The sequence below is a fragment of the Podarcis bocagei genome (genome assembly GCF_964188305.1).
Source record: "Podarcis bocagei genome assembly, chromosome: 8".
Classification (NCBI taxonomy): Eukaryota; Metazoa; Chordata; class Lepidosauria; order Squamata; family Lacertidae; genus Podarcis; species Podarcis bocagei.
In genome coordinates this window covers 44142948-44170332 of record NC_138133.1, presented here as the reverse complement: position 1 = coordinate 44170332, position 27385 = coordinate 44142948, and the positions used below count along the sequence as shown (strand labels likewise).

Sequence of the window (27385 nt, the reverse complement as noted above, 5' to 3'; positions counted from 1 at the left end):
AGCTTGAGGGAGCTTCTTGTGGAGGAATGTGTGAATAGGGTTGTAGCATCACCACTGCTAGCATGATTTTTCTGAAGTTAATGAAATTTTATTGCCTAGCACTGCAAGTATTTCTGGAGATCCTTATTCCCAGTGGATGACTCATCATGTTATTTCAATATGTTTGTTCTTGCAGCTACTTATTTTCTTCTCAGCTGGAACAGTGCCACTTGATTCTTTGTTATACTCACTCTCAAACTCACATGATAAAATTCTGTAATTCAGAGATTCCCGTCTCTCCGTAGGATTCAAATAATAAAAAATTCAAGGGCTCTGGAACTTAAGATAAAAAAAAAAACTATGCTCTTTTAGCTCATGAATTCAATATTCTTTACAATACTGTTCCCCATTAGTCCCAAATTGTTATTTAGAAACTCAGGTCCCTCCCAGTGTATTACTAACCCATATTCATAAGTGCAAAGTTGCAAAGTATCACAGCTATAGAAGTAGTACAAAGGTTCACAGGTGGCAAAAGCTATGCTGATTTTACTTCAGAGAGGATCAGACTCAGGATCCACAAAAGAATGAAAAACAATATTTTATTCCCACAGTTGTTAACATCAGTTTTCAGTTATTTGCATGCTTGGCACCCAAACTCAATGACATCCTTTTGCAGTTTATGAACCACATTCTGCGATGAGATCTCCAAGCAGAGAAATAGTAATTTGAACACAGAAAGTAAAATTTGACTTTGCATTAAATGTCACTGAAGTCTTCTTATAAAGCATAGAAAACAAAACTGATGTTCCTGACCCAACAGTATAACTGTTGCTCATTTCCAGTGTGAGTTACTAACCCACAGATATCAGATGCTACATTCTTCAGTCATTCTTCTTCTTTTCATACTAATATTTATTTATTTATTCTTACATTTATTTCCCATCTTTGCTCCAAGGAGCTCAAAGTGGCATATATACTGTAGTTCTCCTCACAACCATGTGAGGAAGGTCAGGTTGAGAAACAGTGAGTGGCTGAAGGTTACAGGGTAAGCTTCATGGCTGAGTGATTTGTGTGGAGATGAGATTTCATCAAGTCCTAAGCAGCACTCTAACCACTACACTACATTGTCTCTCATGTTCTTGTGAGAGTGTGAGAAAGACAGAGTGCTGAGGGGCGTTTACAGTTGACACAGGTGTTTGTGTAGGTGTGAGATAGGAGATCTGCACAGCTGACAGACTAGAAACTTCAGAACCAGTTTGACAATGGGACACATGGCTTACTTCAGGAAGGTAAAGTTGGTGAAGATTGTGGGACTAAGATGTATCTATGCTTTCCCAGGATAAAAAACCCTCTCAGGCAATTTCCCAGGAATATCACTCAGGTATTTTGCATTGTCAAAGCTACTGCAGATTCGTCAACAACTCCACTGTTTTCTAAATGTGGGAATCATAAGGTGCTTGAAAAGTATAGGAAAGTTAAATTATATTAGTTCAAGTTGGTAAAACAGATGGGGCAAGTTTCTAAAAATGAAGGATATTTGAGAGGATATTCCTAATGAAAGAACCTTCCTATACATTCTGGTGCTTTGATACAATTCCCGAGTGAAGATGGGAAGCTGCCTACAAATAAAGGGGGGACTAAACTGTGCCCCCTTTCCCTGTTTTGACCTCTTAGGAGATCAATGCTCGCTGTGTGCAATGGCATTGTGGCTTGCAGGGCCAGTATGTGCAGCAATCAGTCCATCAATGACCTCCACCCCCAATGCAATTCAGCTCCTGGTAAGTACACTGAGTCTTTGCAGTTCCTGGTGGGATGGTCCCATAATTAAATGAGCATTATCTGATCTCATGCCAGAAATGCTTCCATTTTCTTCCTGTGACACACAATTATAATTCACTGCCAATGTCTGCCTGCTGTGGTGTGATCCTGTTATCTCCACTGTTATTCTGTGCAGCAGCTGTACCATTAGTTTTTTTATTTAGCTTCTGTATTTTGAAGGTTGATGGATTAGTTCAAGAGCCTTGTGTTTCCATGGTGAGTCGGGCTCTCTAATTTTATGATTAGTGATAGACGGAATGGCCATTGCCATTTTCTCCATGGGAGCTGAGGCTACCAGAATTTAACTCACCTGAAGCAATTAGTAAAACCAAATTGAAAGATAATTACGTTAAGCAAAGCATAAGCAGAAAGTGATAATACTGAACACCTATTTTCAAAGACCTAAAAACATTGTCTTCTCTTTGATGTTACAAAGTCATTTTAAGTGAGGTGGGGGGGGGGAGCATGTGCTGGTGAGCTTCCCCCACCATCCCAACCGGCAGATGACTCATCTTTGGGAAAGAGGAAATGAAAGATATATGTTGTCAGCAGCATGCAACATGGTCATTTTTTTTACTCCAAAATCTCCAGACTACAGTCTCCCCTGTGCTGTTTAAGTTGATGGTTACAGAAGCTGGCTAGTCCTCTTAAGAGTCCTCATTCATTCTAGGCTCAGCTAGATACCTAGATGGTGCTACAGTTCTTTTTAAAAGCTCAGTCTGAGTTTGTTTGATGGTGAAACAACATTTGAGCTTGCTTCTATGACTCTTCAAGCTTACCTTCATATGGGAGCTATGCAGGCTCTTAACTGCTTTGTTTTGACATTGCTTCATTGGAACCTGACCTTGGCTCTGTTTTAACGTTTTGAAACTTGACCTCTTTTCTTCTTAACTTTGCCCTACTTGACATCCTTGACCTTGTTTCCCTCACTTGGTACTCACGCTTTGTTAAATCCCCCAACATTTGTGTCTCAACTACATATTTAAATAGACAAATGAAAAAATATTTTCATTTGAAATATCATGACTTTCTCCATGGAATTGAACTTTTGGAGTCGCTGAGAGTTCTCTTAGAGATCTCTGGGGAGCCCTGGGAAGTAGGGAATCAACAGAAGCTTTATTTAAAGCAATACACTAGATGCATCTTGAATGTGAATCCATTCTTGATGAGCCATTACGATAAACTTGTTATTAAACTGAAAAAGTAGCCCTTGGCAAGACTTAAGTAAAAGAGTATGAGCATGTTGAGGGGTATATATAGACATGGAGAACATCTCTTTATGCATAAGACTAAATTTGAGAAGTCTGTCACAGTCCGGTTCATGGGCGATCGAAGTCCTGGCAGGGGACGTCAGGGCTGGGGGAAAGATGGCGGGGTGGGAGCAGGAACAGGGGTCCAGAAGCCAGGAGTCAGGAAGCCAAGAGTCCGAGGGTCAGGAAGCAGGGAGTCAAGAAGCCGAGGTTCAAGGATCAGGAAGCAAGAAGCCAAACACAGCAAGGCAGGAGGCGTGTTGCTGTGGCAAATAGCCGAAGGGAAATGCTGACCTTATATCCCTTCCCAGCTCTTGCCACCAGGTGCTGTGAGTTACCAATCGGCCTCACCTGTGAGGCCGCGCCTTGCCTCTTCAGAACAAACTTAGGAAGGCCCCAGTCCTGCAGAGTCCTATTGGTCACAGGGCCTGGCTCCTGCATACACACCTGACAAAGTCCAACAAGGTCCCAAAGTGAAATTGGGCATATTTGGAGGGACTGTTAGACAAGTCAGGCATAGACATCTACAGATCAGGTTGGAGGATAAGGCTAAAAGAGACTACTAGCTATGAAGGCTCTGTTCTGCCTCCATGGTCAGAGGTGTGATATCTCTGAATACCAGTTGCTGGGAATCACGTGGAGTGAGTGCTGTTGCATTAAAGTCCTGCTTATGGGCTTTCCATGTGTATCTGGCTGGCTGCTGTGAGAACAAGATGCTGGACTAGATGGATCTTTGGTCTGATCCAGCAAGCCTTTTCTTATGCCCCCTTTTTAACATTGGTGTTAGTCATTTGCACAGCAAGGTAGATAGATTCAATCAAGTAGAAAGGGAGGAAAAGCCAGGTTTCAAATTGACTCGAATATTTACTCCCCACTGTGGTTTTGTTTATAGTGTCATTATAACCTTTAATTTAAAGTAGAGTGGAGTGCCGGAGGCAAGACTATTACATTTGCTTACTATGGGGGTAAGGGTTCGATGAAAGTTTAAGAACGTTGTTTACGAATAAAAGAATGGAAAGAACAGGGGTGAAACGAATATTCACCAATGATCCCAAAAGCTAAATTTATTCGGATATCCATGTATCTGTTTCTCCATTAGCTAGGCTTGTAAGGAATCTATTTCTCTATCTAAGGGTGGAAAAAACATAATATAAAAATATATAAGTATACAATAGACCCTCAATATACAAACATTTAACTTGAGTGCATTCAGCGTTACGTGCTTAATCTTTTTTTTTTTTTAAGAATTAAAAATTGGAAGGAAAGGGGGCAAAAAGGGGGAAGGAAAGACTTTGGCAATGGCCACCCACCATTGCACCCAAAGTGTTTTGACTATATATGATTTTGGCTTTAGGCATAATCCCTGGAATATAATCCCCGTGTAAATGGTTAGCTTACTGTATAATATAAAACATGGAACTTACAGTAGGTGCCTCAGCTATATTGTGAGCAGAGTTTTGTCCTGGTTTTGAAATAAAACACAAATCAAATGTTGCCTCAGGATGCTTCCCAATATAGATTAATGTTGTGAGCCACCCCATGATCGTCAGCACTCACCTCTAACATATCCAGGTTGGACTGCCTGCCTTAAAAAGAATAAGACTTCATATACTTCAATTTGATTATTAGTCATCTTATTAATTTAGTAATAAGTGTTTCAGTAGGCACATTCTTTAATGTCCTGACTCAGTGGAAACATTTGATAATTACTGATTAGTTTAGCAGCTGACAACCTCTTTAATCTCTCCTGTTGGTCTCTTGATCCCATAAATTCTGAGAATAAAAATACTACAGTGTGTCAAATGGTCAAATCTAAGCCAGCATCCCTTGCTCTTTATGTAGTTTGTTTCTTTGATATTTTCAAAACACTGTTGTTCTGGAATTGCAAAATGGACTTCCGAGGAATGATTCATATTCTTTGGACTTTACTTTTATTCTAATAAAATGTTTCACTTTAATTATTATCCCAATTATTACACCAGGACCTAGGTAATAAAAATTAAATTTTAAATTAGGTGAGCATCACATTCAATATAATAAAGGTTGTTTGTTTTTTAAAATCACTTTAGGCTGCACTCCTATGCATGCTTACCTGAAGTCTCCCTGAGCTCAGTGGGACATCTGAGCAGATATGTAAAGGGGTTGCACTGCCGGTGAACGAAACACCTCTATCCAAAAGGAAGTAAAACTACAGGCTGATAAGGAATTATTTGAAAGTGGTGAGTTGTAATTGTCATATACTATCAAATGTATTTTAAAGTAAAATCTGAGAAAGTAAAATCATGCTTTAAATTTTCCTTCTTTTTATAATGGTAGGAAAAAATATGTTTAAGTAAACACCAGTTTAAGAAGAAAAACATTGCTGGATTGAACCAAAGGTCTATCTCAGGGGTCAGCAAACTTTTTCAGCAGGGGGGTGGTCCACTCTTGTGTCTTGCAAGTGGCAAGGGCTGGCGGTAGCGGAGCCAATGAGTGGCGCACAAAAGGGCTCTGGAGAGGGGCTGCTTAAAATGGTGGCCGCTTGAGCGCTGCTGCTGCTGCTGCTGCTGGCACCAACAATGTCCAGCCCCCTTCTTCCTCTAGGCAGGGCGGGAAGAAGCCAGGAGGAGGGAGGGAGGAGGCGCCGCCACTGCCGAGGGAGGGAGAGGGAAAGAACTGAGTGCTGGCGATCCACGCGGCAATTCCTGGACCGTCCGCAGGCCGGATCCAGAAGGCAATTGGGCCTGATCCGGCCCGCGGACCTTAGTTTGCCGACCCATGGCCTATCTAGTCAAGGATTTTATTCTAACAGTGGCAAACCAGATGCCTATGGGAAGCCCACAAGCAGATTTGAGTGAAACTCGCCTGACGTGTTTTTTTGATGGTTATATAATGCATCTATCATTGTCATTGAACTTTAATTAACACACGGAGCTTGTGTTTGTTTGGTCTTTCATTTTCACTCCATTGGAAGGGAACTGATCTGTTTTTTTCGGTTACAAAAAACAATTTATGCACAGATCTGACCCTTCCCCAGGAATTTATTAACAGATCTGACTTACTCACCATTGGAGTGTTCTGGGTGCATCTCACTGCTTGGGGCCGCTGAACACAGAAGGACAGATGGATCACAGCGACATTTAGTTTTGTCAGGGTAGAAACTATCTTTTCAAAAAGATAATTGAGGCGGCCGCAAAGGGATAAAGTACATAACATTTCCTTAATTACAAAATTGCCTGTGTGGATGCTGCATCTTTCAAACGCTAGAGTTTATGCAACTATGATGATTGGTTTCTTTTTTATACCTTTCAAACTGGTGTGCTTCACAATGGAAATGCTGACGCAGCCTAACCAAATGAAGCTCGGCTCAGCCAAAATGTGTGAATACAATTATTTCAATAACTGTAGACATAGTAGCTCCAGGAATAGATTTAGACAACTGCCTTGCAGCAAAAACATTGCACTACTTTTGCCCCGAGTTCAGGATAAGTTGGGATTTGAACGCTGGACCATCGTCCAATTTTACATTGGCATGGCATTTGAATATGGATTGCGTTCAGTGGTGTCACTCAGCTGACAAGAAGGCTTCCCTCAGTGCAATGGAGGCACAAGCAATTTCAGCAATTCTCCTCCCCAAAGTACCACTTTCAAAAATGCTCATTAACATTTTGAATTTGAAATATCCTTCCTCGAGGTACAGTTAGGCTTCTGGGGAGGGAGTGGAGCTTCCATTGGCATTGCAACATGGCAGTGGTGGGTTGTCCTGAGAAAAGTGGTCTTTCCACACCCAATTCTTTTAAAAATTCTTTGTTTTTTTTAAAGATTGAGGTGCTGGTACTAATTACTTCATAAAAATGCCATTGATGCCAGCACAAAATTGCTGCTATGGGCAGCCACAAAAAAGATTTGCTAGTTCTCTGTGCTGGTGAGTACCGCCACACAAAAACACTGTCCACACCCATAATGAATTAAATAAATAGCCCTTAAATTTAGAAGAGCACTTTATCATTGTTCTGTCTGTCATTGTTCTGTCTGTCATGCCAGACCCCCCTCAGGCAACAACGATGAATCTTAGTCCAGATATAAATTCTTTGGGAATTACTGTGAAAGTAACCTTGACATATTTTTCATCTTAATGCCTGCTGCCTTACTATGTGAATTCTTCATTTTACATCTGCTAGGCATAGCAAACAATTCTGACCAAAAAATTGTCCACTACCTGCAAGCTGGATCTTTTGACTAACAAATTGCAGGTTGTTTACAATTAGCAGCTTTAATCACAAATGTAAAACCATTTATTAGCCTGGGGTTTTTTGTTTCTGTTTTTTTGTGTTGCTCTATTTTGAGAAGTATATTATTCCTGGAAGTGCAATACAAACCTAGTAATATAAATGCACACTGAAGAAGTGTGCAGGCACACAAAAGCTCATACTGAAATAAAACTTAGTAGGTCTCTAAGGTGCTACTGGACTATTTTTTTATTTATTTTGACTGCATCAGACCAACACGGCTACCTACCTGAATCCATAATAATATAGTAATAGTTACAACCAAATTTGAAATGTATTTGACACACTATTGATAAAACTGAACAATTGGCTAAGAAGATCATCCGCAGTCCCAAAGCGACCTTCTGCTTCATTTTGCTCAGTCATTGCATTTTATTTAAAAAGTGTGTGTCTCCTCTAAGGAGTAATAGAATACACTATGTCACACTGTTCCAAGTCAATATATAAATGAAAGAAGTCTAATTTCCACATTCTCTATTCTTATCAAGATACTGTATAAATAATCTGCATTTATTTATTTAGTTTTTGTAATCAATTTGCCCTCCTTGATCTTCTCTAGGCATATTATGTTTCATTCATTAACTCTTAACCAACCCAACCAATATATCTGCTGCGGAACTGAAATTTACCAAAACGTTTTACAGATTTTAAAAGAAAGCAGAATCATCCCTTAAGACTCACTTGAAGTAGCAATCACCATGCACAGACCACTTATCCACCTGTTGCCTCAGATCAGAAATTCCTTTATAAAAGCCTGCAAAAAGAATGTTTGCAGTGCAGGAAAACAAAATGAAAACTAACAATAAATCATTTATTTCAGTACATGAATAATACCAGAAGGTATTTTTCCCCACATGTCTATGATGCAGGAAGAGATATCGGAACCAAGATCTGTTCCATATCTGGTGGAATTTGAAGATTTCAGGATCTGTGACTTCTATCTAGCAGTCCAAATCTCTGATCAGCCACCTCTGCCATGCTTCCCTTCTTCCCCATGTTCACCTTTGAGGAGGGAGAGCAGTACGGCTGCAGTGCACACTGCCTATTGGGAAGATTGCAGAGTGGGGTACTCACCATTGCCCTGCATTTTCAACACAGTACTGGCAGCTGTAGTCTTGCCCGTGTACTGCCTGCACCAACATGGGCAGCAGCGGCAGCAGCATGTCTCTAATGCCTGTCACCGGCCAGGGTGGTGGCTGCTGCTGAGCAGTGGCATGCTTGCTTGGTGGGCCACAATGTTTGGGCCTTGTATTTGGACTGGTAGTTGTGCAGTGGCAGCAGCAATGTCCCTGCCTATCCAGGCCAAGCTGCAGGAGCAGAGCGAGCACATGCATGTCAATCAACAATGAATCAACGGTCATCCCAGCCTGCTTGCAGCAGAAAGCAGAATCAGTCAGGTGAAAGGCAAGTGAGATGTAAGCATGTGATATGCAGTGAATATGAAGTGTGATTAATGTAAGTGGGCAGTGAAACAGCACTACTGATTTGATCATTGCTATCATAACTGGCCTGTGTGTATGTATGTAAGTTTGGGCAGTGTGCAAGTGCTTGATAATGGAATAAGGGTGTTTCAAGGATATCCATTTCTGTCTGTGAAATGTGGGAGGAGATTTATTTCTTTACTTACAAAATGTATTTGTATACCACCCACTCACATAAAATCCCAAGGCAGTGCATCACACAGAATACAGTGGTGCCTCGCAAGACGAAATTAATTCGTTCCGCAAGTTTTTTCTTCTTGCGAGTTTTTCGTCTTGCGAAGCACGGTTTCCCATAGGAATGCATTGAAAATCAATTAATGTGTTCCTATGGAAACCGCTTGCCAGGCTGGCGGTGCGGAGAAGGGCTTTTCTCCCCACCGCAAGCCTTCAGGAAAGGTACGGGAACAGAGGGGAAGGGGCGCAGCGCTTCTCCTCTGTTCCCGGGGCTTGCGGTGGGAGGAGGGTTTTTCCTCCCCACCGCCAACATTCAGAACAGCATTCTGAATGTTGGCGGTGGGAAGGAAAACCCTCCTCCCACTGCAAGTCTTCAGGACAGCCATCCGAAGGCTGGCGTGGGGAGAAGGGCTTTCCGCCCCACCGCCAACCTTCGGAGCAGCCTTCCGAAGGCTGGCGCGGGGAGAAGGGCTTTTCTCCCCACCGCCAGCCTTCGGAGGAGCCTTCCGAAGGCTGGCGCGGGGAGAAGGGCTTTCCGCCCCACCGCCAGCCTTCGGAGCAGGCTTCCGAAGGCTGGCGCGGGGAGAAGGGCTTTCCGCCCCACCGCCAGCCTTCGGAGCAGCCTTCCGAAGGCTGGCGCGGGGAGAAGGGCTTTTCTCCCCACCGCCAGCCTTCGGAGGAGCCTTCTGAAGGCTGGCGCGGGGCGAAGGGCTTTCCGCCCCACCGCCAGCCTTTGGAGGAGCCTTCCGAAGGCTGGCGCAGGGAGAAGGGCTTTCCGCCCCACTGCCAGCCTTCGGAGGAGGTCCGAGGACAGTGGGGAAGAAGCGCTGCGCTTCCCCGCTGTCCCGGAGATTTCCCTATGGGCTTTCGTCTTGCGAAGGAAGCCCATAGGGAAATTCGTTTTGCGAAGCGCCTCCAAAACGGAAAACCCTTTCGTCTAGCGGGTTTTCCGTCTTGCGAGGCGTTCGTCTTGCGGGGTACCACTGTACTATAAAGACAATTCAAAATCACAAAATAATAATAATAATAAATGACTGGCTCAGCTAAAGAAAACAAAACAACCCAATAGACCTGTTGGCATAAACAAAGTTTTCAAGAGACACATGAAAGTAAACCTATGAATGCCTGCTGGGAGAAGCGTTCCACAGTGTGGAAATAGCAACGCTACATGCCTGACTTCCGGTTGAGCCTAGTCAGGTTTTGTAACATGAGAGACAACCAACAGCACTCCCCTAGATGATCTCTGATCAAGCTGAGATGTGGTTAGTTCATTCAGTTAGCAACATTATTACCTTTGGATCTAGGAGTTTTGAAGCAGTGTAATTAGTGGAACATTATCATTATCGGTTGCACAATAAGTTTCTCTATTTCACCCTAAATTTCCATTTTTCTATTGAAATGGAAAAATAACAGTCCCCCCTCTCAAAAGTTGATTTCCTCCTATTTTCTCTCTCATCACCATTTTTATCAGCCTTTAATAAGACCCTGTACAAGTTTACCAATAAACTGTTCTTGCAAGAGTTGGTGATCATGTGACATTCCTCTGCCTTGTGACATCACAAGGTCCCAACCCTTGATAGGGTGTTTTTTTTGGGGGGGGGGGAAATCTCCATCCTGCCAACCCTAATGTTTTGGTAATGCAAATATTGGTAACTGCTGACTGATGTGAACAGTGGTGGATTTTGTTTTGTAAACTTTGTAGCTGTGCCATTCCTTATCAACACTGCTGATTTATTAAAAACAAGTTATCTGTATGCCCTAAACGGCCTCAGTCCAGTATACCTGAAGGAGCATCTCCACCCCCATCGTTCTGCCCGGACACTGAGGTCCAGCGCCGAGGGCCTTCTGGCAGTTCCCTCACCGCGAGAAGCCAAGTTACAGGGAACCAGGCAGAGGGCCTACTCGGTAGTGGCACCCACCCTGTGGAATGCCCTCCCACCAGATGTCAAAGAGAAAAACAACTACCAGACTTTTAGAAGACATCTGAAGGCAGCCCTGTTTAGGGAAGCTTTTAATGTTTAATAGGTTATTGTATTTTAGTGTTCTGTTGGAAGCTGCCCAGAGTAGCTGGGGAAACCCAGCCAGATGGGTGGGGTATAAATAATAAATTATTATTATGATGATGTATTATATCATGCATATCATACAAATTACAAAGATCCCACAAGTCTGATGTCTGCCTACCCCTGATGTAGCTTATTCTGTAAAATAAGGATGAGCTGAAAGGAAGGATAGCTGCAGTATAATAGGCACTCATGGTCAGAGGGCAAATTTGCTGCAGTTATCATACAGCAATAATTATGTCCACTCCTGCAACCAATTTGGGCTGACAACAGATCCTTGAGGGAGAAGTGGTCTGTCAGTTCTAATAACACCCAGCTTCATACAGCTACATACAGACTCCTGCTGTGGAAACAATGGCCATTCCATGGACATATGCACAGGAAGCCATGTGGACTGTAAGAAAGATGGATGCACAAGAGATTTATGTGAAGTGGATTTAGCTTAGGCCATCTTATTCCACACAGCTTAAACTCAAACTCCAGAGAGTATAATGTTAGAGCTGATTAAAGCTTTGTCTTTCTGATGTTGATTCAGATGTGACATTAAAATTTGACACAAAGCAAATCCATGTAAATTACACACTGGGGCAAACCTGTCATTGAGAGAGAAATTAGCCATCAGCACAACACAAGAACTCGGTGCCAAAGAAACTGGTGATGAAATTGCTGATTGCAATCCTGCCCCCCAAATATCAGGTCTACACTGGACTCTTTGAGAAGCATCAATAAGGTAGAAGGAATTCCTTTCTAAAGGGCTGGGCTGCCTCATTTACCTAACATGGCAGGGAAGGCATCGACTGAATACCTGACTGAATACCTGAAGGTTACAATCTTCCCTCAACAAACCTTCTTTCACAATTCAGTGAAGAATCTAATGTAGGAGTTCAAGTGTTTAGCGTGGGCAAGAGGTTTTTAGTGGAGGGGAGAAAGTTGAGTGGGAGATTGTGCCCATAAACACTGCTGCCTTGGATCTTAAAACGCCACCTATTAAAAATTGTGTTTTTATTATGCTAAACCCATGCTTTTAAATTATTCAAATAATGTGGACAATTAACTATTCTGGTGAAAGGATTATAATTCCATTAACTAATCTTGAAGCCATATCATAACTTCAATGTGAGCTGCCTGATAATGACTCACTATCCCTTTTGTCCTCCTCCTCCTCCTCCTTGTTGTTTAGTTGTTTAGTCGTGTCTGACTCTTCGTGACCCCCTGGACCAGAGCACGACAGGCACTCCTGTCTTCCACTGCCTCCCGCAGTTTGGTCAAACTCATGCTGGTAGCTTCGAGAACACTGTCCAACCATCTCGTCCTCTGTCGTCCCCTTCTCCTTGTGCCCTCAATCTTTCCTAACATCAGGGTCTTTTCCAGGAAGTCTTCCCTTCTCATGAGGTGGCCAAAGTATTGGAGCCTCAGCTTCAGGATCTGTCCTTCCAGTGAGCACTCAGGGCTGATTTCCTCCTTACCTGGTGATTATTATTACAAAATGTAAGTCATTCTTTCTTCTCCAGCAACCTTCATTCCAATCTTTCACTTTCTGGGACACAAATGCATTCTCTTCTTAGATATAATCACCTGCTTAACATCTGGCTTGGCAATTTCAGGCATGGCAGAATGGTTTGATAGGCCTGGCCTTGAGTATCTTGTCACTGATCACAAATACTGATAATGCAAACGGTAGTGAGATTAACTGCTTTCTTCTTGGTGAACAAGGTAATTTTCACAGCATCAAAATGATCATATCAGCATTCTGTTTGGGAAATGTAGGCGTCACTACACCATTTATATGCTAAATCTACAGTATTTGATACCTGAAAAGGTTCTTCTGAAAGATAGGATCTTTCCATGTTTGGGGAGAACATAGAATTCTCAGGTGAGCAATGCTGCCATCAGGGCTCAGTAGTCAGGCACCTGCCAAGGTCCATACCCCGGGAAGGAGTTCAGTGGCCCTGCTCCTCCTCCCTACTGCCACTGCATGTTCACCTGCTCCTCCAAAAGAAGCGTGCAATGAAAGGAGTTGTAGCCCTTGCTCATCTCATCAGCTCCTAGGTGGACTGGTACAAAAGCAGCAAAAAGGAGGCGGGCCTACTGAGGGTATCTGGGCCAAGGATTGGGTGGGGGGCAGGGTACGGAAGGGAAGGACAATCACTCAGTGGCAGAGCACCTGCTTCACATGCAGAAAGTCTCAGGTTGGACCTACATTTTGGGGGACCTGAAACTTGAACTGATATGAGGGCCTCTTTACAACCAGCAACAAGGTCTGGGTAACCACTGTTATCTTTTTCAGTGGGGTTGTTCTATGACAGATCACCACCTTAAAAAACCCTCAAAAAACCCCTACTACATCCCTCTGGGATGGGACCCTGAAGCTGAAGCTTCATTGGTTCCATAGTAGATCTGCCCCTGGTCCCAGGTTCAGTCTCTCACTTCTCCAGAGAGAAACCAGGGAGAGCTACTGCCTGTCAATAAGCAAACAATACTGAGTTAGATGGATAGATAGATAAAATCTTTATTTGCATCAGCCACAAGCCATAGCAAAGGAATCAAATACAATCAAATACAGATATAGCTAGATGGTTGGCTATACAATCAATGGTCTGGCTCAGTACAAGGCAGCTTTTTCTGTTCCCATGCCCAGTGGTGGCTGGTGCCCATTGGGACTGGTAGGGCAGAAGGAAAGAGACCAATAGTAGGTGAATCCAGAGTCAGTGACTACCTAATTATCGTTCTGTCCCGCATCATCCTCCCTCCCCACCCCATGACTTGTAAAAGGGCAACACTGAGGCAGGGCCACCCCTTGGGCTGGTTGAAAGTAAGAACGTAAGCCGCTGAAGGCTGGCAAGGGGGCAGAGTAAGATTAGTGAGGCAGTGTGCCCTGTTTACCCTAAAGGGTCAGCCTCCATTGCCTGTGTTACAAATAACATTGGCTCCCAATCCATTTCCAGGTCCATTCAAAGTGCTGATTTTGACTCTTAAAGTTCCTCATGGCTTAGGGCTTGAATCCTTGAAGAATTGCCTTTCCCCATATGTGTCTATCTGTAAATTAAGATTGTTAAAAGAAGATCGCCTGTAGGTGTCCCCACCATTTGAGATGAGGAAGGTGCCAGAGAAGGGGCCTTCTCAGCTGTGGCACCTTGGCAGCTGAAGGACCTGTCCTAGCACTTCCATTATTATTATGTTAGCAACTTTTTATCAGCCTGAACTTTTAAGATGTGCTTTTAATGTTGCTTTGTGCTGCTTTTGGGCTCTTAGCTTATTTTATTTGTTGTATTTATATTTTAATTCTTTTATTATTTTTATAACCTGCCTGTGAATATGATTGAAGGACAGTATAAAAATACTTGTAATTAATAAATCCTAAAATTAGCTTCACAGCTCTTCAGCCAAATATATCACTAAGACTGTAACAGACATTTTCTAGGCACATAGCACCAACTGAGAGCACTGATGCTGATTCATAGGTCTGTCCTTGATCCATCTGTGGCAATGAAGCTATTCCCTACAAAGGATCTCCCCCCGCCCTCATTTCACAGTGCCAAATGTCACAAAGCATGTTTATCATAATAACACTTGTGGTTCTCTCTCTCTCTCTCTCTCTCTCTCTCTCTCTCTCTCTCTCTCTCTCTCAACTATAGAAGTTTAGTACAATGACATTGTAAAATATCTTAACCCACTTCTGGTAAACCCAATGATGCTCAGTACATAGCCCCTCCACTACCTCCCTCCATTTTAGCATATTAATAGCCTGGTAGTGTTATAAATATCTGGAACATTTTGCAGATGTGATGGCATCAGCCTTGGTATTTATGCAAAGCTATGTAGATAAACCGTTCAAAAGTCTGGCATGTGTCCATTGGACAAATTGCCCAACCAATATGTGGGCAAGCAAGGTCTTCACTGAAAGCAGTGCTAACAGCCAAGATATCTCATCATGTGTGGTTTTTAAGGGCATCAGTCTCAACAGACTCTCTAACACTTCTCTGCTAATAGCATTTTTAAAGGAATAGAATTACTAAGCAGGTTTATCAGATGCCAACATTTACCATGGGAGTACCTTGCCAATGTTTAGCCTTCCCTACTCATTGTAGTAGATGTGGCCTCACACCAAATCATGGATCTATATTCTTCTATACAAGTCCTCATAGTGTGCCTTCCAAACTATGGCTGCTCCTGTATGATAGCCCTATTATTTAAGCAATAAGAATTACATATGAATTGTTTTACAATAAACAATCTCCTGTTCCTTGGTGCCCTCTAAGCACTAGGAGCCAAAGACGAGACTCCATTCACCCAGTTAGCATTTTTTAAAAAGAGGTCCCATTCACTGCAATAGCAAGTATAAGGGGATTTGTCATGGAGCCTTAGCTGAAGATCATGGGTCGAAGCCCCACTTCCTTCAGGCCAAGGTCTCAGTCTTAATTACGGATAGTGGAAGGGATTCCATTCAGTTTGCTTATTGAAGCCAAATCCATCAAATCCACGTTTTCTGAAACAATATGAGAACTGAGACACAACTATCCTTCAAAATTCATTTTGAATTTTGAAGTTCTCCAACTTAACAATGTTTACAAAAATTAATAAATTAGGAGGAAATGTACATCATAACGAATATATTGGTGAAAATTACATACTAAAATGCATTATATAAGGAGGAATTGCTTGCAAAAATGTGTACATTAATCAAAACTGCATGCAAAAATATGTTTATTAGGAGAAATTCACACTAAAATGCTGAAGAATTTCCATGAAGATTCCCCCCCTCCAAATATTTCTTCTTCTTCTTAACCGAGTAAGATTGTCTTCCATAAACACGGTTTTAACAACGAGTCTGTAAGTAACTGTGGAGGCCAATTCTGAATCCACACGTCCTTCCACAGTGGGGACATTGGTTCCCAGGTGGGACTTGATCGCGGTGTGGATTTGCCAAGCATGCCTTCCTCTTAGCACGTTTTCCCCTTCCATTCTGAGTTCGAGTGTCTTCAAAGTCCATGACACCTTTGGTAAAGGCTGTTCTCCAACTGGAACGCTTGCAGGCCAGTGTTTCCCAGTTGTCGGTTTTTATACTACTTTTTTTTAGATTTTCCTTGAGACAGTCTTTAAACCTCTTTTGTTGACCACCACACTTTCCATTTTTAAGTTCGGAATAGAGTAGTTGCTTTGGAAGAAGATCATCAGGCATCCGCACAACATGACCAGTCCAACGAAGTTGATGTTGGAGAATCATTGCTTCAACATTGGTGATCTTTGCATCATCCGGTACACTGATATTAGTTCGCCTGTCTTCCCAAGTGATGTAAAATATTTTTCGGAGACACCGTTGATGGAATCTTTTGAGAAGTTGGAGATGGCGTTTGTAAGTGGTCTATGTTTCACAAGCTATATGTGGCTGTAGAAATTTAAGATTTGAAAAATGAGAACTGGACGGAAACAAGATGGATAGATCCTTCCATTCCTAGTCCAAACCAATCCATTCCCGTGTTCGCCCTACCCCAGCATGCCTCCAATTGTTATTCTAAACCCACGGCTGGATTGTTTCTAGTCTGGCCCTGAGTCAGAACACTGAGCAGTTCCAGGCTTTGAAGCAATGTTAGAAACTCTGTTCTGCAGGCTGGACAAGCTGTGGCATGTTAGCAAGAACATTTAACCATAGTACCTTAAATTATGCAAGTGTTGGGGGAAGGTCAAAACTGGCAGGTCCCTCATGGCTCTTAGTATCTGTGTAGATCTATGCTTAATAAGGTTCTGACCCTCATTAATCCAATAATTTCCTATTTATTTTAGATATTGAGATGTTGAGATGCTGAGACACAACTGAGTAAATATTCTTTTGAGGGCAAGGGCATTTCTTTCAGAGAAAATCTAAAGTAGCAGCTCTAGGAGGTCTAAGTTGCTGAGAAGGATCAATAACTTCAGGGTCTAAATTCGATATTCATGAAACCCAAGCAAAATTTGTTTTGTACAGACAACTCCCCATTTGCACATGTTCAAGGCATGTGTAACTATAACTGTACACACTGCAGTGAACCCAGAAGTGGCATGAAAAGGAGCCAAAGTGGACCTTAAAAAGAGTGCAAAAACAGCAAAAAAAAGGGGGGGGGACAAAAATCTAGCAATCCCACAATCCTTTGCAAGTGCAATTTCAGGAGCCTTTCCTCCTTTGAGGCCTATGGAGAGTTGGGAGTTCGAGCAAGAAAGTTTGGAGGAACCGATTATTGTGGAGTTTGATGAATTTTTGTTTTTTTTATAAGGTTTCTCCAGTCACAGTTTAATTTTAGAGGGTGTTTTCAGGCTTTTTCAATGGTGTTCCCAATATACATGACTTCACTTAAATGTGCAGTGTCTCAGAACGCAAATGAGGAGTTGCCTGTATGCCATCCACTCCACTAATCTTGGAGAATCCACATAAATGAGCCAGTTTCAGTTCAGTGACAAATTCCTTCCATCAGGGTTTGTTAACGAAACCTATCCTTTACCATCTAAACATCCCTTGCAATTTGCAGAGCTGAAGAAAATTTGAAATGTACAAAAATAGCATAAATCCAGGTTTATGGAACCTATTTTCTAACATTTTACATTTTTATTGCTGCACTACATCTTCCCTACTGCATTAAGCTACTATTAAAATCACCCTTATTCTAATCATGCATCTTCTCTCTCCCCTTCTCCCCCCCCCCCCCCGCTGCCTTGCATAACATTCAATAATCAGGATGTCAGGGAAAGGCTTTATAAAGTACCAACACCCTGCAGCATGAGTGTCAGCCTGTAGAATTTAGTGCCAGAGAGGTGTTTTATTCATAGCCAGACCAGCAATTGGTTTCACTATGATACATTTTGACCAGTGGATTTTTGGTTAGATTTCCGGTGTGTGTACTATTACCCAAGTACATCACTTTGCTGTTTTTGCTATGGATATATGCCTATGCTGAATGCTTGAATGCCCATCTGTGCACCTGTACAAAATATTAAAGAATTAAAGTATTCATTAAAAAAAAAAAGATTTCCAGTTTGCGATTGGGGGGGGGGGGGATATTATAATATGGATTGTATTCAGCATAGCACTAAGGTGAATGTACTGTCAGTGCAAGTATTTTTCCTTGTGTGGTGGAACTTCTCCCCCTCTCCTTCCCCTGTGTCCCCTAAATTTGTCCTGGGCATGTTCTTCCAACCCCCAATATTCCAGAGCAGTATTTTGGGTTGCAAAGGATGTGAGTGGGAGGAGGAGAGGGGGAAATCCTCTTGCACTAGCACTCATTCTTGTGTTGGTTCAAAAAATGAGTTGAACGCTCAACACCCACCAAGAGCCCCTGAAATCACTTACAAATTGAAATTAGCAAGCACATTAATTAAAGACATATTTGTTTATGAAGGCTTCCTCTGAATGTTCTTATTGTTCTTCTGTTCACTGAGTTTGTATTTTTTTTATTTTAAACTGTTTATTGTACACCACTTTGGTAACTTTGGGTTATGAAGTGGCTTGCGAATCTGCAAATAAATATGAAAAATAAAACGGGGACTCTACCACCCTGTTCAAAGTGCATACCTGGCCAGTGGCGTAGCGTGGGGGGTGCAGGGGGGGCCAGCCGCACCGGGCGCAACATCTGGGGGTTAGGGTTAGGGGGCGCAAATCCACGGGTTAGGGGGCGCAAATCCACGGGTTAGGGGGCGCAAATTACTTGCCTTGCCCCGGGTGCTGACAACCCACGCTACGCCACTGTACCTGGCCACTGGAGTTCTCCCACCATCTGAATCAAACACTGATAGTTCAAATGTTATTAAGCTATGTCAAACTATAACAGGTTAAAGAGTAAAAAATAATATACCAAAAAAACCAACACCGCACTTATAAAGATACTGGTTTCCATGCATCTAGGATTAAGTCCATCCTTCTTCCTGCCAGCCTGCTGGTCATGCCTAGACAGGTTCTTCTACATTCCTCTTAATCTTTTTTAATGTATAAAACACGATCACCATCAACTTGTATCGCCTCTTGCTGTCTACTGTAATCTTAGGTGTCTCTTTCTGGTTGGCTCCCTAGATTTCTGTCTTTCTCTCAGTGACAACCTCCCATTTAGTTCCATGTCCTCATTGTTCCAGGCAGAGCAAGCAACTTTGTTCTCTGAAGCCAGCACTCATGTGTCCTTCTTCTTCATTCTCTTTCTATAATCGAGACATTTGTCAGGCTGTGCTTCTGAAATTTCCTAGATAAGTATGCTAAGAGTTCCTGTATCCATCAATTCTATATTTTTAAATCTTGCCCAAGTATTCTCTATGTCTCCATCACCACTTCTGCTTTTGTTGTGAGCTCTTAATTGCTTTAAGATATGAATGCTGTGTGATTCACATGGTTGTATATCTCTATAATTTGAGTCCACTTGATTTTGCCTATAATCAAAAATGATTATATATGTGGGTGGATATATATATATATATATATATATATATATATATATATATATATATGCATGTTATTCCAATTGTACACCAGAAAACTATTCATCACTGCAAAGTTATGAAGAGGGCTCTTATTTTTATAATGGCTTCAACAATCATATGCTTTCAAGGGACTTTTTAGAAAGGAAATAAGGATAGACATGGTAATTCTTGGGAGGAGGGGACCAAGGTCTTCCCACCCCCGGACTTCCTGGCATCCTTCTGTGACTCCATGAATTTCAATTAGGCCTCACAGTCATCTTAGCTTCAGATATGATTGATCAGCAAAATGGGTTAGAAAGAGAACAGGGTGGGATTACTCCTATTTTATTAGACAAAAACTGACCATGAGTGCAAATGCATCTTCCACACTTAGAAAGCTGCTTTATAGCAGGTCAGGCTTCTTTACCATCTAAGTAGCAGCAGATATCTTGGGTCTCAAGCAGAGGACTTGCATATTGCCACCACTGGACTTTTTATCTGGAAATGCCATGACTGAACATGGCACCTTCTCTGTGCACATCTTGTGCTCTACGACTGAGCTTTGGTTTCTCCCAACTTTAATGCCATGACTAACCAAAAATCCATCTACATACATCTATCTCTCTTGTATAAGCACAATGTTATAATGTAACACTAACTGCAGCCTGGAATTTCAGTCAGTTCTGCCTTACTGACTTGCACAGAGACTCATGTGTAGCTTGGAAACATACATGTGTGGCTCAGTTAAAAATTACTGAATTACCATCATGCATATTGTTTTGCACAAGAGTCTAAATGCAGAATCCTATGTGTTCCAAAATAAGAATGATTGGTCTAATTTTATGCCTTAAAGTAGCAGCTGCTATTCCATCTCCCTCCTCTTTCCTTACAAGATTTTGTAAATAAGCAGGAGTTGTGAAAATATGTCTACTATTAATTGGGGATTTAGTTAACATGCGTAAATAGGGTAACCCGTGAGAATGAAGACTATAAATTGCACTAATAAAGAACATGACTCAAAGAACATATAAAATTAAAGTTCCAGCCAAAACATTCTCACTCATTTCTGAAGAAGATTTGTCTCAGACATTTACTCTTGAATTTGCAACTCAACCATGGGTGAGTTTTCAGACATGAAAATATAAATTGATAATCAAGCAGGGGGGGGAGTGCTTCCCCCCACAACATCTACAATGCTTTGTAATGTTTTGTAGACATAGAAGTCAAAGAAGGCAGTCTAGAGATGGACAATAAAAAGGTAAAGAGACCCCTGACCATTAGGTCAAGTCGTGACCGACTCTGGGGTTGCGGTGCTCATCTTGCTTTATTGGCCGAGGGAGCCGGTGTACAGCTTCCGGGTCATGTGGCCAGCATGACTAAGCCGCTTCTGGCGAACCAGAGCAGCGCACGAAAATGCCGTTTACCTTCCCACCGGAGCGGTACCTATTTATCTACTTGCACTTTGACGTGCTTTCGAACTTCTAGGTTGGCAGGAGCAGGGACTGAGCAACGGGAGCTCACCCCATTGCGGGGATTCGAACCACCGACCTTCTGATCGGCAAGTCCTAAGCTCTGTGGTTTCACCCACAGCGCCACCTGCATCCCAGAGATGGACAATAACCCTCCTTAAAAAAAAACCAAAGCTGCTCTAGTGCTCCTGTGATTGCCTGCCACCTCCTCTGCTTCAAATCAACAAAGAAAGATTTTCACCAGGAACATGGAAACATTTGTGGAAATAGGTTATCCATTGGCTGTGGTAAAATTATCCACACACACACAAACTTAAAGTAGTTTCTGTGCAGTATTAATCAAGGCATGGCATTATTGGCCATGACATTATTTATAAAATAGGCTTTTTAAAAGCAGTCAAATATTAGAGGCACCCTAGTTTGGTCTTCAAGTTCTGAAAACTATGGCCCCAAACTATGTTCTCAAGTTTAAACATTTTTCCTGGCATATCTCAACCTAGAGTCTTCATTATTTATGATTATTTAATATTTGAGAATGTAATAAAATTAAATGACACAGAAACTAGGAAAGCCAGAACTTTTAAAGCATTTGCTAAGTAGGCCACTTTGCCAAAAGCAATGCAAAAACTGTGGGTGTTTTCAACTGTTATCATAGTCACAAAAAATAGGAGAGATACACATACATATATGGGGGGGGGACCTGAGGGAGTTAAATCTCTTGCATTGCAAAGATGCAGGATACTAAAAACAAAAAACAAAACAAAACCCCACTGATATGAGTTGGAGAATACCTCTTTTCTGTTATGCCATTTTTAATAGATTAAAAATGGAACCTAATATACTTCTCTTCAAACACAATATAGTTCCTGACTGACTGATAAGCAGCCAACTAAGTGTGTAGCTTCAAGTAGCAAATATCCCCTTGTCGGTAGGGTCCTCAAAATGATGAAGGTGGTCAAGCGTTAGGCATGTTTGAAGGAGATTGATGATGATGATGATGATGATGATGATGATTATAGTTTATATACAGCCCTATACCTGGAGGTCTCAGGGCAGTTCACTTCAGGTCCCGTCATAGAACTGAAACTGCTTTGGTCATCCAGTTTAATATTATTTATCAAAAGAAAGATGGGGATTGGGAGCCTGTTCATTCTTCTTGACTTTCAATACCATAGACCATGGTCTCCTTTGGAGTGGCTCATGGAGGTGAGGACTGGGGACACTTTATTTCAATGGTTCTGCTCTTACATCCAGAGCTGTTTTCAGAAAGTAATTATAGGAGACCACTGTTCGATGGCATGAGAGCTTCCCTGTAGTGTTCCAATCATGTTCTCCACACTATTTAACTTCTATATGAAAATGGTGGGAGCTGTCATTAGGAGTTTTGGAGTGAAGAGTCACCAATATGTGGATGATACCCAGCTCAGTCTCTTTGTTCCATCAGACTCAGGAGAGGCAGCTGAGGTGCTACACAAGTGTTTGGAAGTGGTAATAGGTTAGATGTAGGCCAACAAATTGAAAATGAATTCTGAAAAGAGGCCTACTAAATAATTGCATTAGCAGAGCCACCACAGCATGTTCCACTAGTACAATGGGGCTTCCTCCTCCTCCTCCTCCTCCTCCTCCTCCTCCTCCTCCTCCCACGTGCTCCCCATGCCCCACAAATCAGCTCTGGAGAGTTGGGTGAACAGCAATCAGGGTGAGGAGAGAAGATAATTCTGTCAGGAAAGTAGAACACCTTCTAGTTTTAAACTGGCCTGATCATTTTTTTTCTTCAGCACTCGTGGTTTTCTGAAGGCTACATTTTCCTACATCAAGATTAATCTGCCTTAGTCATGCATCCACAGTGGACTATACACTGGAGCAGCCCATCTTAGATTGCAGGATACATATATTTTCATTACGTTCCTGGAGTGTGCTTTTCCCTATTGTATGTCAAGTTAACATTGGGCATATTATGATCTTATTATGATCCATTCTTATCTATGACAGCAGATTTATTGCAATTGTCTCAGACTGACTCAGCAGGGATTAAACATCCACAATTTACTTTGAGGAAAACTTTGATGCAGGGTTCACAGACAGATGTGATGTCTCAGAGGATCTCCTGCTAGTATCTAATGTTTTTTTTTTCCAGTGAAAAGGGAGATAGAAAGTGGTCATAATACAGGACTGATTTAGAATGTACAGACCTATTAATTTCAGTCAGTGAATTTAAGCACATTCAACTTTGAATTGTATTGGGCTTGCATATTCAAGGCTTATATACTTTTGCTTATTTTTATTTTTTATAATATATATATTCAACCAGATCTATTTTCCAAATTTCAAACATCTTCAGAAGCCAAGAACATGCTATGAGTCAATAATTTATTAATGTCTACATAAGCCATGAATCACCCATGACATTTTTATAGGCTTTATTAGTAGTAGCTATAGCTATATATTAATTAGTAGTTTGCTCTTTACCAGCAGAGCAATTTTAATGCAACCTTTCTGTGCCCAGTGCATTATTGACTTATTGATCAATATGTTCATGGAATATATCTGAATATAACATTTGTCAAAGATGAATAAATCTTTAGGTAGCCAATAGTAATTGAGCTTTGTTACAATGATGTCTTATCCCCATATACTGGGAGGGTACTGCTCAGCTGCTCTAACACAAAAGACTGTTCATAACTGCCATAACTGTACCAACTGACACAACTGAATCTGGCATATGACATCACAGAGTTCTATAGCCCTGGTGAGCATTAACCCTTTGCTTAGCATTTTGAATGATCATAATACAGCATAGGGATGGACATGAGTCGTACAGAGTTTTTAGTCTACAGCATAGGGATGGACATGAGTCGTACAGAGTTTTTAAAGTATAAAGTGTCTCCTTCCATTATAATGTGGACATAGACTGTCATGATCTGAATAACATATATGCCTTCTTTTAACAATTTTAATTATTATTATCTCATTCCATTTATTATTTTCATTCAAAGCATGTGTGTCTCCTAATTTACTGTGGTTTCCTAGTGATGGATTTAACTTTCAGGTAATATAGTGACTGCCAAGGTGACTTAGCCTTATTTATGCTCATAATAATTGACATAACATATACTGTATGTAGCAGCTGGGATACTGTTATCCCTAACATGAAAACTATCACAGCAATTCAACTTATTAATGGACAACTTGGTGTCAAGCACATAAAAACTATTTATGCTGGCAGATGTGCATCCCACATAACAAATGAAGACTGTCATCTGGCTGAATAAGAAATGTCAAGGAAACTTACTGATAGGTTTTCTACTGGCAGACTTCTGATAGTTCTAGGGGTTGTGAGCCTATTTGTGTCTATGGGCATATTTGGAATTTTGAGAGAGTGCTGTAGGTACCAACGCTCCATTTGCTTCTCTGTCCCCTCCCCTGAGAGAAAGTGTGTGTGTGTGTGTGTGTGTGTGCGCACACACACACACACACAAACACACACAATTTGCATCCCACTGGAGCCCAGTGGTGCATATGGGGTTTTGGGGAGGGGTAGTGCCTCTGGTGGGGGACACGTTGTACTCCTTCTGGGGTAGTTTGTATCAGGAGTTCAGCCTACACTCGAGTAGGACCCTGGCAGAGACACATGCCCGACTGGCATGTTCTCTCCCTCCTGGTTGATTGTTTGGGAGCTTCAGAAGCTTTCTTCATCCCAAACATCACAGCGACCGATGCCAACAGACATCGGCATACTTAGGGATCCTCAGAGTTTGCGCACCTTGCATGACAGACCTCAGCATTTTGGCTAATCTACTTTATTTACATATAAACACACACGGAGCACTGCAACATGGCTCCCTCTCTAGCATCAGACAGAAAGAGAGAAAGAACAAAGGACACTTCACCGGACACAGTAACACAAACATCCTGTCTCCGTCACTTCCCACTCTGTGGAGTCAAAATATACCGTCATGTGAAAGACAAAAATCCCATGACTGCAATCATGGATCAGGAATTCTAACACCTTGCCCATCTTTGGTACCCACTCTGCACTCACCACTCACCTGTGTCTGCTAGAAGCTGTCAGCATGCAACAGTGGCCACACCCCGGGAAACAGCATCAACTGACTGGATGAGGGTAGTTGATGGTTCTCAAACACTCTGTGAGTTAGGGACTTCCCCTGCATGCGAAGACAGGCTCTGGCAGATTGAGCGGATGAGAGTATTCATGGGTCCAAACGTCAAGAAGGTGGTTTATGCACATGCTGCAGAAGGAAATGAGGAGCAGATGAGACTTGTCAAGTTAGGAAGGTAGTCCACCTACTTGCACCCAAGGGAGGTCACTTCAGTGCTGCTAATGCAGTGTTTTGACTTCTCCCCTGGAGGCACAATCCATTCTCTCTTGAGACAGACATACCGGTATGCCAACAAGGGGTGTCCAATGCAATTAAAATAATATTTTTAAAAATCAAAAAATTTTGTGCAAAAAACGCTATCAAATTAAAGCTTACACTGGTAGTGTATACGTTGAAAATCACAGATCCAGTGATTACCATAACCACAAAAACATGGCCTGAGGGATCTTCATGTTTTTTACATAGAAAACCACAAATAAATCACAGAACTGATCTGCGGACCTCAAATTGATCTAAGATTTGATGGTGCTTTTGAATCAACCGCTTGTAAAAATTAAATGATCTATAAGCAGTGCTTTTTTCTGGGGGTACACAGAGGTGCATTAACTGTTAAACCGCTTTGGATTCTTTGGGAAAGCTATAACTCTTTAAAGAGGTATAGTATTGCTTAAATGTATAGTGCAGATAATGCGTCTCTCCCCCCATACCCTAGCACACCAAATAAAAAGAACAGAACATCCTCATTATGTCCAGCAAATCTCAATTAACGTCAGCATAAGTTGAGACCAATAATGTGATTTTATCCAGGCAACATAGGGTCACCAGGTACTATAAATAGTTTCCCCAGGGCTGCTGCTATGACAATGGTTGGGGGAAAACACAACCACTGATTGTACATGTTTTTCTGCACAATTATTATAATTAGGAACTGGCTATAATAGTAATATTCTTTGCCAGATTTTGAAAAAGGTCCAGAATCTCCCTAATATGTTTTGTCAGTTTTACCCAGGACCACCTAAGAAAATATCTTCCAGAAGAGCAAAGAAAGGGATTCTTTTTGACCCTGAAAATGTAAACATGGTTTGTCTTTTATGGAGCTGTCAGCACAAATATCTTATACTACAATGGCTTGCATTTTTTATATTCATCGTGTTATGTTTTCTGGAATGCTAATGGGGCTAAGTAAGCAATTGTGCTACACTGGCTGTGGGAGGAATGAATTAAGGAACACTTGTTAGGAAAGGTGGTAGAAAAGGAAATTGAGCTGGATTAGGAAGCTCCCATGGATCACAGAATTATAGAGTTGGAAGGGACCCTGAGGATCATCTAGTCCAACCCCTTAGAAAGCAGGAATATGCAGCTGTCCCTTATTGGGGTCGAACCTGTGACCTTCGTGCTATCAGCAACACATTCTAACTAACTGAGCTATGACAGCAGAGCTCTGTCGATTCCAACAACCTTCTCAGATGATGAAGGTATCTTATTCCCCTCTTAAGAAAGGAAGAGGTGTTATTTTTAGAATTAAGTTTCCCTGTCTCATTGTTTCATATGTCGTAAACCACCTTCAGCCTTTAGCGCTGGGTAGAATATATATCAAAATAATACATGGACAATTGTTGAAACAATCATATACAATTCTGTTCTGGAAAGCCTGACATGCTTTTTCTTTCTTCCTGAACAAACAGCTTGGCAATCATACTAGGAAGTGCACGACCTTTACCTTACGGCGAAGATAATTAGGTAGCCACAGGAACATCAGGCTGAAAATTTGAAAATCCCCCAAACTGTGGAAAGACAAATGTATAAATTCTGGGGGAATGGGAACAAAGGATGGGAGGAAACTGGAGGTGGAAAAAGGAAGTGAATGAAGTAGAGAATATTTGTGAATAATAGATGAAATTGCTGCTTTTCCTAGTAAATAAAGTGCTAGACAAAAGTGATACAAAATATGCTCCACTAGGCCATGGTAACCATAGCAACAACCAAAGGCGTTGCTGCCTGTCTTCCTGGTGGATCAGCCAGAAGTATAATACATATTTTATATCTACAATAATTACTCTCTAGACATTTTATAGTAGTGGATAGTTTTGTGTCCTATATACAAAAGACTTTTGATAACCTCAGAGTTGTCCACGACTGGACCTAACGGTCAGGGGTCCCTTTACCTTTATAAGAGCTTATTTTCCTATCAAACAGAAATGATGAATAAAATTGATGCCATTTTCTAATACCCTTTTTTGTCTTTACTATCTTAAAAGAGAAAAAAAATACTTGTATGGGAATCATGTATGTGAGATTGCACAGGGGAACTTTCTATACTTTAATTAGATAGCAAGTCCTTTTGAAAAAC

At 41.7% G+C, this 27385-nt stretch overlaps 2 long non-coding RNA genes across 4 annotated transcripts; both read right to left on the bottom strand.

Moving 5' to 3' along the window:
• Positions 1–515: 515 nt before the first annotated feature.
• LOC308593363 lies at positions 516–27125 on the bottom strand. Of its 3 annotated transcripts, XR_014010916.1 has the most exons (4): positions 24964–27125; positions 7997–8069; positions 6093–6187; positions 516–2107 (listed from the first exon to the last, which is right to left on the bottom strand). It is a non-coding gene; the product is annotated as an uncharacterized lncRNA (long non-coding RNA). The 3 variants fall into 3 exon arrangements; XR_014010917.1 differs by lacking the exon at positions 516–2107 and having other exon boundaries at positions 5516–6187; positions 24207–27125; XR_014010918.1 differs by lacking the exon at positions 516–2107 and having other exon boundaries at positions 5516–6187.
• Positions 18057–19449, bottom strand: LOC308593375. Its single transcript, XR_014010931.1, has 2 exons — positions 18751–19449; positions 18057–18573 (listed from the first exon to the last, which is right to left on the bottom strand). It is a non-coding gene; the product is annotated as an uncharacterized lncRNA (long non-coding RNA).
• Positions 27126–27385: the final 260 nt, after the last annotated feature.